We start from the raw sequence: 13,279 nt of genomic DNA on the forward strand, positions 1-13,279 counted from the left end.
CTTCTCTACTCGTCCGTGTATTCAGTTGTGCGCATGAACGATGTTTCGGAATGCCAAACACAGCCAACTATCCATACTCAGGTTGACGGCCGTTCTCTCAGATGTCACGCCCCATGTACCATATGCAATATAACATTGTCACATCAAATAGGAATCACAATGACATAATCAGGTAAGGAATGTGCAAAAATGTTATGCTGTTCCTTGCAGTCTAGTCTTTCATGAGTACTTGTATTATGCGGAAAAAAGTACCTTGATGTTCTAAAGGAGGCTTCCGCGTCAAGCGAACTGAAGTTCTCTAACAATGAATACGCTATAGGTACGTGCATGTGGACAAACGTCCACATGCACGTACCTATAGCCTAGCCAAAAGGGAAAAGCAAGTCGCTTCACGTATGCTTGGCAATTTATTTGCTGCGGACCTAGGGCGCCTCCTAATATAGACTACACCCGTGGCCGCTATATCGCCGTCCAGTTAGTTTTCCATGCACCTGCCGGTCTCATAAGTACCAACAGAATACATACATCTAGCGCGTAAGTTTACAAACGAAGTAGACACACCATTGATCCAAGTATTTACATGAGTGTGGAAACTCCGCTGAGTCCAACAGAAAACACGGTAGGAGGGTGTTGTAGTTTAGCGGCCCTTGAAAATTATTCTCAGGTGGTCATACCGCATATTCGTATTTTTAACAGCAGCAGAAGAGCAGTACTCATCGCGATGCCCACGAGAACGCAGTCGCCTTACAGCCTCATCAATTGTCTCGTATGCACACATTGACAAGCAGTCGTTTTCTCGGCCACACTTAAACGTACCCGCAGATTACTGCAGATTTTTCTGCAGTATAAAGGTATCCATAGATCTAGTGAAAAAACTTCGCAGGTTTCTCGGTGCTATTTCTCGTATTTCTTACCCGGCACAATCGTAGAACAAAGAAAAAACCAGACGCAGTAGACAAGCGTTGCCGGTGAAAACAACATTCCTACAAGAACCAGTATCTGAATAAGCAGCTGCACGTGCACGCGTGTTAAAACACAGTTGAAAGCGTGGATAGCGCGTAAAAACACTGAAGACAAATCTCCTTTTACACTTCAGTCTGAATTTGCATTGGTACCTTTACTGCGTTGATTGCAATTGCGGCGGTGCACTTCTAAACGAGTAAGCCGTGAACATGGAGGTTTGTAGTTTTAACGCGATAGCGTTAAGGAGCTCGTGTCGCAGAAAAGCCGGTGTCGTCGGCGTCGGTGTCGGTGTCGGCGTCGGCGTCCGCGGCGTTGGCCGTGAGCGATAAATCACGGCAGGCACTTCATAAATAAAAAGCAACTTCCAAGATGGGCTGGGTGGGAATCGAACCAGGGTCTCCGGAGTGTAAGACGGAGACGTTACCACTGAGCCACGAGTTCGATGCTTCAAAGCGGTACAAAAGCGCCTCTAGTGAACCCGGTGTTGCCTTAGAAACGAGCTGTTTCTAAGGCTCAGGCGTGCGTCGCTTGCTCAGGCGCACATTTCGTTGTCGCGCCGAACGCTGCGTTGCTCGACGCTCACCGCGTCCGATGCGGGGCGCGTAGTCGCTGTGCCGTAGCCCATTGTCTTACACCCCTTGGCGGGTCGACGGGAACGCTGTCGCGTTCCACTCTTGAAGGCGAAGCTTAAGCGTCCTCCAATTTTTTTCCTTCCTCCGTGGCCGCAAGCTATCCTCATTTGCTAGGCCAAGTGGTATGCGCGGTCAAGCCAGATAGCTTAATGTTTGCATTAAACTGCATTCATTCAAGTGAAGCCTAGCAAAAAAAGATTCGTGAGTATATTTTTTTCTTTTTCATTAACACAAAGTGGTCTGCTGTCTGAAGCGACCAGTCACATTCGCCAGCGAGCGTTGTATTCAGGGAACAATGCTTATTTAATGTAGCCTCGTAGAACCTTTCAAAGTTCATCTGAACCCCTTGTGTCGTATACTTGTCGGCATAATCCTTGGCCACTTCTATTGCGATCGTCGCACGCACGAAACAGCTAAAATTCATCGTGCCATTCCCCTGGGAGTGGGTTTAGAAAGCTGTCTGTGGGATCCTGGCCGCATGTGCCACTTGGAGCGCAGCAATTGCTTGTGCTACCTCATGACCGTTGAGTTGGTCTGCCTTGCTGGAAAATTAGGAGAGCTATGAAGAACAACGACCGTTGTTTACTTGGGCTAGTTGGCACATATTCCAGAATTCAGACACGTTTCACCTATGATAAACACACGTGAGGTAAGGGCCAAGTGTGAACGGGACACGATACACAACTTCCACAGATTCCTTGCATTGTAGAACACGAATAATTGATGGGATGCATAGAAAGTAGAAACAAAAAAGCAGCGTCGATTGACCTTTTGATAAAGATGAGCAGTCGAAATGAGTCACACTATTTTCCATAAAGAAATATTTTGTACAGAGCCAGCAGCAGGGTGTTTACACACGTAAATTGTAATTTTTTCATGTGAAAAGCTCTTCTAATATTTGTCAGCATGTCTCCATCTGAACACACGAGTGTGACGAAATAGTGGGGTACAGGAGTACATAAAGCAATCATTGAATGATAAGCGCCAAGCTACTTGGCAGATATAGCACTGCCAAGGGCCCAGTATGCTTCGGTTGCTGTTTACAAGTCTTTGCTGCACCTTCCCGAGTTTAGGTCATATAGGGCATCATATTTATAGTATTTAGGCCATCACAGAGAACATCAGCTTGCTCTCAGTCAATAACTCTCAATGGACAAGACATTCCTGCCTCCAACTGCGCGTCTTGACCCGGCATTAAAGTGTATTCCCAACTTAAATTTTCTCATCACTATCAATTGATAAAACAAAAAAACTGCACTTAGCATAAGAGCTCTACTCAAATCGCTTGCATTTTTTTTTCTGAAGAAGCACTATTGTCATTATTCTTCCTTTTCATTCATAGTCATACCATTTATGTTGTTTCTTTCTGATGTAATACTTATCACTGTCATCTTTCCTGTATTCAGCACTTACAAAATCAGGTCATTCGCATTATAACTCGGAGAATTTCTTCCCTAATACCTCTCGACAATCACATGCAAACAGCATTATAAAACATACAGATTTGTTCAACTATCAGTTAGTGGTCATATTCTTCCAGTTACTATAAAAAAACTGGTTTTCTACGACTTAATATGTTTTGAACTCCTTGTTAATCCCAATAATTCAGGGTTCGCAACACAAGATAATTTTCTGTTACCTTTACGTCATACTAATTACAGAAAAATGACGTCCTCTTTTGCCACACTTAAGCTTTAGCGTATTAAATCATCCTCTACCCTATGTTCATTTCAGGATCAACTAAAGAATTATTTGCTCTCTGATTAAACTTGTTTTGATGTTATTTATTTAACGTGAGTTTGGTAACGCTTTTATTATTGTAGCAATTTACCAACGGTTCCGCTGCGTTATTGATTGCAGCAAAATGTACGAACGAATAACAAACTGAAACTGAAAGCCCTGACGTCATTCGGATATGGCAACTTGGAAAGTAAACATTTTACGCCAGATGACCACGTGACCATCCCCGCTGCATCGATTGTGCGATTCGCAGGCCAGCTGAACGCATCGCAATGTCTTCTTGAAGGAACTGAGTTTTGCGTTCACAGAGGTAAACACTAAGGCTTCAGAGTAGTGCCTCTGAGTGTAATTTTGGCGCTCATTGCCAAGTAGCTGTCCACAGTGTAAATGTAACAGCCTAGGTGCTACTACATATGACCTTAAAAACGACATCGAGAATGCTGGGCGGTGAGACACTGGCTACTCCAAGCATGTCTAGTCATGTTGATCACACTCGCTTCCATCGATTTCACTCGAAACAAGCCCCATCGCGCTTCACTGTGAAAGCTGCTTCATCTAAAGTAACAAAAAAGAAAAGATATTGCACGAAACTGCGGGAAGAAATGCAGTGTTCGTAACGAAACATTTTGTTTTTTTCTCATGTGCCCCCATTCTCAATGCCCACATAAAAAAACATATTGCTACATAAACCTTTACCCTATGACCCTCCATTAAATTTAAAAGTATATTTCTCTTTCATATGCATGAGATGCATATGTATGATAGTTCGTGATGCATACATTTGTCTCCATGAAAATGTTTATGCATTTTATGTATACAATATTACGTACCAGGCTAGAGCACGCTAGCTCAGGCCGACCTCTCTGCCTTCCTTCGAATAAACTCCCTCTCGCTCTTTGCATTTGCCACCGCTCTGAATTATGTTTAAAAGGCGTTTCATATCTAATGAATACATTGTGGCGCCAAAAAAGGAAAAGAAAGACTTGGGAGGGAGTACGAAACGACATATTGAACGCTCAATCTGTCGTTTCGTACTCTCCCTCCCAGTCCATAATTTTCCTTTTTTGGCGCAACAATGTATTCATTAGATCCCAACCAACTCGCCCCGCAACAAGTTTTACTCAAGGCATATCATGATGACTTCCTACACATAACTCTCCAAAATGAAGGTTAACCCTTAACCATTTGTAGTCATGTTTCGTGCCCTGCCCGAGAGGCAAAAATATTCTTGCTGGGCACATGTCTGAACGGTAATGCTTGGCATGCTTGCACATACGTGCCCTATATTTTTTTTTTTTTTGCACTCATCGGGAACTTTTCAATTACTGATAAGTGTACTTTGCTGCCTCTCTCCGTGAGCACAGCACTTTTTAGTAACAAATTTGAAGGAGTAAACGTTTGCTTTTCGAGCCGCAAAGCATCCGAAACTGACGACGAGTGCAATATTCAGATAGCGCTAAAAAGGACGAACACACGGTGGAAAGACGACACGACGACGAGGAAACGCCCCATCAGTTTTAAAGAATGCATCACCACCTAGCCTAGCACCAAGTTTTTATTGAAGTTTTATTGATTCAAATAGCGTTCACGACGCCAAAACGGCAGCCGCCATTCACATACGCCCATCCTTCGATATCGTAAGGACTCTAAATCACATGAATAATATAATGCAGCTCTCCCCGACGTTTTTACTCCCAAATCGCGGGATCCTCATCTCATGTGCCACAAAAATCAAACATTCTTGTACACATCAACGAATGGGCCTACAACTTCAAAGCATGCATACTGCTCCATCCAAGCACTGCACCACAGGTAAGGCAATAAAAGCACCCCATTGTTCAAGCCACCACTAAATGCACAACCCTCAAGCTGAAGCACGTCTTTAATTGTGCAACGAAACTTGATCATTATATGAAAATTTGCAACCGTTAAAAGCATCAGCATGTCGACATCATTGCCACTTAGCTGCAGCTGTCTCGCTTCGGAATAAGTAGGGTACAAATCCCCACCCCTCTGAATAGCAGAAGCAGATCCCTCAGGCTATGCTTTTGCAAACTTCATGCGCCGGAAGTAATTACAAAACCGGAAACACGTCATGGCTGCCTTGTGTACAGACATTACCTACTCACGTGGTGCAGCCCTATGCCTTCAAATATGAACCTTCGGCGCCTGCGCTCGTACCCGCAATACTCAGGGCGGCGATATAAGCGGAACCGAGGTCCCCGTAAATACCACGCACGACATGCTCGGGATTGCAGTCCAGCACGGCGGCGAGAGCGACAGAGAGCTGGGAATGAATGGTCGCCGCCGGAGCGTAAATAGCCATGCAGGGTAGCCGACGCCAGAGGCACACGCAAATAACGTCGTTCCTCCGGGACACCGGCCCGGCGTCTGCGACCAAAATGCAGCCGAGGACAGCAGTAACCTCATCCGTGGCCACGGACGCCGTTTGGCGGCCCAGAATCTTCAGTGCGGACTCCAAGCGTTCGAGGACCGTAAGCGCATTCGACAACGCCACACCGACGCTGAGGTGGAACAGCGTCCACGGACGGAGCACGCGCAAGGGTGCCATCCAACAGTAGAACCAGGCAAGGCGCTTGAGTCGTTCCTGTGGGTCCTGACAGGCTTCGATCCCTCCGCGGACCACTTTATTGATCCAATGTGAACGCCGTCCTTTCACCCGGGGAAGCCACGGAAATCTCGCTTCGTCGAGCTTGTGCAGCTGCATCTGTGGCACCACTGCGATGAGGTAGGACAGCGCATCCATGTCAGTCGCTGTCATCTCGGAAGCTGAAAGCGTACGAAGGCACTGGCCTAAATCTCGGCTTTGTGGATGCGAGGCGCGCAGACTGCCTGTCGTGCACCGTGGAATAAGCAGAGTGAAACGTGTTGGATGGAAAGTGCGGACGTGTACTCGGCGGTTATACTGGACTGGTGCACCAATATAGAATGAAAAAAAAGCAAGAATAATATTTTCAAGCCTCTATCGGGAAACTGTTACAGATTGGCAATGCACACGACGTTGTAGCCACAGTTTTATCTGAAAAATACGATTACAATATCCCGCTTATACCTTGTTTCTTATCACAATATGCGTGGTCGAGCGCATCTAGCACAGGCCATGCATACAAAGAAAGGAAATCTGAAGGAAGATAAAAACCCTGGTAGAAGGAGTGACGCGGAATCCTATGACCTTCGGAGCGGGGGAACAACGAATGTGGCGCTTTCTGATAACAGTCGCGTATAAGATTTGCCCACGCCTGGACCTCCGCTAATGAATACACATACCTTATCACACTTGCAACTCCCCCCCACCCTCGCGCCCTGTCAGTATAGTTCACTGGCATGTGGCCGAGTCTTAGCGCAATTACTACGTCGTCGCGGAAGTCACAAGCCCAGGCGAAGCAAACAACCGTTCTGTGCAGTGGGCTGCAGCAGCAGTATAAAACGCTCGTATGCTGCGACATGCGTGTCCACAAACCAGAGCTGGTTAAAAGTACCCAGCCAGACAGGGAAATTTAGCGACACTTCGAGCAAGTGGACTTCGCCTTTAATGTCACTCGCAGGTTGTTAGGCGTAAAGGTCTAGTGACGCTCTGTAGTGAACTTGCCCCCGAGTGTGTTCGACCAACTGACCTCTCTGTACTGAAGAGTGTGCAGCCTCCATGGCAGTGCTCCAATAAGAATTTCGGCAGGTGTTACACTCTTGTAACGCAAGCAGGCAGAAGCCTGCTGCACATTTGGTAATACGTGAAGCTATGCAATCGGGGTTGTCGTTGTCGCCCGGCTTCTTCCGCTCGTCGTACCCGTCGTTGACCCGCTAATCACTTCCGCAGGTCGGGGTCACCCTCTCTTCGTCACTTTGCTCGTGCAAACGCAGTGCCGCACCCTTTTTCCGCAGTGGCGCACTCGCGCGGCCGTCCTCGCGGACCGCAAGGACATGTGCGCTCTTCCATCGCTCGCCGCCGCAGCCGCCAATCCGACTGTGACGTCAATGCGCAGAGCGCGCGTTCCCGCTTTTGTGCACAACACCTGGCATGGCAGCAATCACTACACTTGTAATTCTGCAGACGCTTAAGACTGCTTACGTGTGGGATAGCGAAAGCGTTATACCGTTTGTAGACTTCAGAGCGTCATTAACGCGCTCATTTTATACACTCACGAGGAGGCGCCACCTCCTCCGCACAGTCACGTGCGCCGTGCAAACGCACGCACTAGCCACGCCTTTAGTCAGCAAGATGGCTGCGACGTGACGGGTGCAATCGCGCACGCACTAGGCCCACTTTTAGTAAAGCAGAACCCTGAAGCGCCCGGAAGCAGCCCTGGCTACAGGGAAGCGTCCTTGTCTCGTATCCCGGAGTGGCTGGGTTCGAGTCCTACCCAGACCGAAATATACGAAATTTTATTTTCAAAGCAAATGATTTACTTTGCTTACAGGAACCTCCCTGACAAATGTGACGTCAATCCGAGCATTTTAGAGCACAGCTCCGATTAGAGAGTTATATCTCAGCGGGCCCAGCGTAGAGGCCAGTGTGCATGTTGTACCGCACATGCGCACTGGTGTCTACGCTGGGCCACTGGCCTGCTTAGCTATGACTTTCTAGTGGCCCGTTCTAGCACCGAGCGTAGGTGGTGTAACTGGCGAACGAGCATAAAAAAAAAAATATGGGGTTTTACGTGCCAAAACCACTTTCTGATTATGAGGCAAGCCGTAGTGGAGGACTCCGGAAATTTTGACCACTTGGGGTTCTTTAACGTACACCTAAATCTAAGTACACGGGTGTTTTCGCATTTCGCCCCCATCGAAATGCGGCCGCCATGGCCGGGATTCGATCCCGCGACCTCGTGCTTAGCAGCCCAACACCATAGCTACTGAGCAAACGAGCATAAAAGCGAAAGGATAAAATAGCGAAGTGTACTGCGGCCAGAGTACCGCGCGTCGTCTGTTCACTCTTTTTCCGTTCCCGCTTCTCATCGGCTAACAAATGTTATAGAACTATGGGGTTTTACGTGCCAAAACCAATTTCTGATTATGAGGCACGCCGTAGTAGAAAACTCCAGAAATTTTGACCAGCTGGGGTTCTTTAACCTGCACCTAAATCTAAGTACATGGGTATTTTCCCATTTCGCCTCCATCGAGATGCTGCCGCCGTGGCTGGGATTCCATCCCGCGACCTCGTGCTCAGCAGCCCAACACCACTGCCACTGAGCAACCACGACGGGTTCGCTAACAAATGTTAAACAACAAACCTCGACGCGCTTGCATGTATCAGAAGTTTCTATAATGTTATGATAGTTCTATCCGTTGGCTTTTTAGTGATTTTCTTCCACGTGTTTTTACTCTTTGCGTCATCGGCCATTTTTCCTCGCGGCAGAGTTTGGCTAAGGTCAACCGCCAGGATAGACATCTAAGGCTTTCGCCTTAGTTATAGATGAATGCTCAGAGTGGTCATTCATTCGAATACGTTTTCATGACGTCAAATGTTATGAGCGTCCTTACGACATGACTGATGACATACGCGCGTCAGTTTCCAGTCATAGTAACTGTTACTGAGGTACGTAGATTACCTATCGTGCTTTCCTAGTTCATTTCCTTTAGTAGGTTTCCTGTTTCGATTTTCCGAAATGAAATGTTTAGTTGCTAGCGCTCTGCTCCTTTGCAACAATCAGGCAGTAAAGCATTATCCAGTTTTCCGTATCTTGTACCACTCGGTTCGTGGCTTATCCCCCACAAAGGGTTTGTGCCATTAATTGAGGCTTCATCATCATTATCAGACGGCGATAGAGAACGCTCGTTCGGAGCCTAGCGGATGGCACGGCTGGCCTCGAAACTACGTACGCTACGCCCGTGGATGCTCCACACGCGAGAAACGAGGTGCGACGTGCGAGGCGGCGGGAGCAAAGCGAGAGATCGCTAAGGCTGCATTCATCTGCCGAGAGGATGCAGCGGGAAGTAGAAAGGAAACAGGTGGCGACGGCGGTTGCGGCTACCGACTACTGCGTTGTCTCACCTCCGAGCCCCGCACGCACAACAGTAACCTGGTATCTCTGTGGTATCATCGGGATTCATCTATGTCTCGGTAAGGCATGACTTGATTGCATGTGCAGGCTTTCGCCTTCACGCGTCACAGGAATTTAACATGCTGCCGATATTCTTTTTTGTTGCAGTGGAAGTTGCGGCCGCCGATTTTCACAGCTAATCTGTGTATGGCTAAGCGATCCGTCCGTCCGTCGCCTGTACGCCGAAAATTCCCCCGGCGCAACCCCATGCGCACGCGCGAAAAGCGAGAGGAGGCGCGCAATTGGCTGCGCCAGTAATGACGTCGTTGGTCTCCGTCGCAGCCGCGCGTGCGCAGCAGTTCTTCTCCGGCTCCGAAATGGGGCGGCCATGCGTCATACGTACTCCTGAGGAGCAGGCAGCTCTCGATCAGCAACGTCGCTTGCAGAATCGGGAATGAACTCGTCTACGCCATACCGATTCTGCAGCCCGGGCATAAACACAGGATCGTTCAGCCGAGCGCAAGCAGCAAATGCGTACCGAGGATCCGGCAGCCTACCGAGCCGTCGTTTAATGAACAGTCGAGATTAACCTAGCAATAAACGCCGGGGCCGCACGTTTCAGCTTCGCTTGTTAACCATCTGTACGGAGTGCTTGGGCGATGATTTTTTCAATTCGCTAGGCTATCACGGCAGCCAGTCTCTAATGCGAGTGGCAATTGCGGAGTTGACGTTGTTTCGTTTACTCCGTGCGTTCAACAGCCCATATCCTGCATTTTCGCCGGTCTGCTTCGTACGAACAGGATAACCAGTAGCAAAAACCAACCTCGTGATAGTCGTTTCTGTAAAAAAAATATACGTTGTTAGCTGTAACACGCAATAGGCGCCACGAATAAATTAGGTGCCTCGCATTCGATAGCTACACAGCCGAGGCAGAAAGTCGGACTCAGTACTACTCAATACTACGCCTGACGCCAACAGGCGGCGCCATAATTCTTTCAAAACTCCGGTACAGGAGTAGGGTGCAGGACCAAGTTCACATTTCCAAATTCCCCGTTTTTTTCCAGGTTATCACTGGGTGTCATTGCAAAATTCCCTGAGTGACACAGAATTGTTTTATCTCAAGAAATGCTGATACCGTGTCGCCCGATGCTGTCACTCACTAGTAAGCATGACAAAAAATAAAAATGGACTTAATCCAGTTCGAATATTAGGGAGTAGCGTTTACTTTATTTAAAAAGTAAACCGAATTGAGGGGTTAGAAAAATGCACAGCGAATGAAATATCTTCGAAAAGATTGGTAAAACTCATTCCAAATCGAGTCGAGCATGTTAAAGTAAGAATACAAGAGCAAATATTTTCGAATACGAGCTATTTCTATCAACTGATAGCAAGCTCTTTGGGATGCAGCCCTAACTTTGTCACAAATGAGATTCTCTATCAGCAGCTGGTGTGTCAATTCCAACTGTCCTGACATCCTCTCAAGCCCGTGCACACCACCTCAGTGTTGCGTTTCACTGCTTTGAAGAGTTTATTTTGGTTTGGCTGAGAGACAGCTGCATGTCGGCGTCATCCAATACCTTGTTTTCTGAGCTCAAGTTCCTTCAAAAAATACGGTGGCACACTTCCTTTGCAGATCCTTCGTCAATTCGTCGGTCCTCTGTTCTCGTCCTCCTTCCGCCGCACATTTTTCCCCACGGACCATTTGAAGCATCCTCTTGGTCAGTTGTACAGTCAACATCAAATTTCTCGGACTGCATAGGGACCGTGAAAACGTCCGAAAAGATGAATGCATCTCTTTTACTGCCCATGAGGGCTCAAATTGTAAAGGCACGTCCGAAAAAGCTCTGAAGGCCTGCCAGTTCTCTTATTAGGCCTATTAGTGTTCGTGCTGTGACGGGAGACGGCGGGTGCAGGCATGTATAATTATGGAGTACATACCGCGTCCCGTGACAATTGCCTCTTCCCAAGCTTAAGCTTCACCGCAATACTTTGCATACGCTTCACTGCGTAACATTGCTGTAATGAGACAAAGCCGACTTTCAAGAAGTGGCATTATGTAACACGACGTGTTTTCCGAGCTTCGAAGCGAATCGCGAGGATTACAAACGCGGAGTCGGTGCCATTACTGAGAGCGGCGAATCGTTTCAGCGAAAAACACGTAACCGAACGGCAACAAGCTTAATAGCGAACGTCAACGCAGATAGACCTAGCGTTGCCGTGGTGGCGGCTACGGATGCCAGTTGATCTGCGTGCGAGAGCGCCGGTTCGAGGGGGCAAGATAATCCAAATCGCAGCGATGGTGGCTTTGATTAATGCCGTTTCGGACCTGCGGTCACGGCAAAAAGTTTGGAAAATCAGCCGACAAAGGGTTCTTACGTCCGAAATTTCAGGTGTTCTTATACACTGACTCTATTGGGTATGTGGCGGTGCCGCGAACCAGTCTAATCATTGGGCATGTCCCAAAAATAGGGTGTCCGGAAAATCGGTCGTTGACTATACACTGGCAACTCCTCCAGCCGACGACACGGCGTCAAAGACGATTCGTTACCATTCCTCTCTGTTGATCACGTCAGCAATAGCGCTACTTTCGTTCCCTTTCAACAAAATTGTCGCTAATTTTCCCTGACAGAAGCACAAATTACCAGAGTTTTCCAAGAGCATTTCAGACCATTAAAGCACTCTGAGAATTCCCGGTTTTCCCGAACAGTAGACACCCAGAGGAGGTCTATTAGGCCATCAGGGAGACCTAACCAAAAGTGTGATATGGGTTGCCCTGGAGTATTGGTCGACTGTTGATCCATGTACATTCTACCCAATGAAGTGGCAGGCATCCACCATGGCGTCCACGAGGTTCAGTTTCCAAAGTGGAACAACAATGAATATTTTAAACAATAAGCGAGGTATTTAGGCCACTACTGACGGAACAACTTGCAGTAGAATTATAACAAGAAAGCACTACAGAGGTGCATTTAGTTTACCATAGCAAAGTATTTAAAAACTCAATTAGCGTGTATTTGGCAAAGTAAATGTTTAATAGCCCGAGATATCAAAGGCGATGTTTCCCTTCTTAAATATCGCACTCAGACCACAGCAAGACATCGCATACTTTACAACTGATAAAGCCAGTCTCATTCTAGCTATATTTTTCTGGCATACCAAGATTCAACTCACAAGACTGATGCATCAGGCATCGCGACATTGTAATTTGCCAATCCTGCATTAAATGAACGGTCTTCTTTAGTGTCCCTGCAACCTTTTTAGCAGGCTGTGGAAATTTTAATACGCATGGATTTCAAGCTCGCAATTAAGATAACATAAGTGAGACAAGGCCAGATTACAATATGTGCAGCTGCCAGACAAGTAATCATTATGTAACCAGCTTACATTTCAAAATCTAAACAATGCGCACGGAGATTCCAGTGACACTCACTCAGGTGCCCGATTTCCAACCTTCATCACTGCAGCGCGCAAGTATTTGAGAACGTATCAAGAGGCCAGCCGGTTCACTTGCCAAGTTGAAAGAGAAACAGACAAAATGATATCGATGCATGTTGTGCCAGATGTATATTTGGGATCCTTGTGGCAGGTCCAAGAAGCTCTCCGCAGAGCTGGGGAAATGGTATGAAAATAATTCTCGACATACTTGCCACATCACACACACACACACACACACACACACACACACATTTTTTCCACAGTGTGTGTGTTGTCGTATACATTATGCACGTTACTAGTATGTTTTATTCATGTCGATGTGTGTCATGCCCGTCACGTTATACGCCAGTACAGATATTACGCATGTTTAGAAATTGTGTTTATTTTAGACAGTGTGTGTCAATGCATACACTAACAATACATGTCAATGGGTGTTTTTTCAGGAGAGAGAGATAAAACTTTATTGTGTCCTTGATGGGGATCAGGGGTGGCGGGGCTCGGAAGACTAAC

The sequence above is a fragment of the Dermacentor variabilis genome, chromosome 11 (assembly GCF_050947875.1).
Source record: "Dermacentor variabilis isolate Ectoservices chromosome 11, ASM5094787v1, whole genome shotgun sequence".
In the NCBI taxonomy this organism is placed as follows: Eukaryota; Metazoa; Arthropoda; class Arachnida; order Ixodida; family Ixodidae; genus Dermacentor; species Dermacentor variabilis.